Raw genomic sequence first — 212 nt, 5'->3', positions numbered from 1 at the left:
AGCAGGAAGGTCCCACTGGTAACAGGGTTTCCTCTGATTCCAATATTTAACATCAGAAGAGGAAGAAAAATTGTAACTGCATGTGATGCTCAGCAGGGATTCCCTGCAGAGTGGAAGGGGCAGATTCCTTGTAAAATTCGGGATCTTGGCCTTTTAAACCCTCTGAGCATCTTCTTAAAGCAGGAAAAATGAGCCCTAAATTTCAGTTTCTC

This window comes from Geospiza fortis, unplaced genomic scaffold (genome assembly GCF_000277835.1).
Source record: "Geospiza fortis unplaced genomic scaffold, GeoFor_1.0 scaffold112, whole genome shotgun sequence".
NCBI classification, from domain to species: domain Eukaryota; kingdom Metazoa; phylum Chordata; class Aves; order Passeriformes; family Thraupidae; genus Geospiza; species Geospiza fortis.
This window is presented reverse-complemented; position numbering follows the sequence as displayed.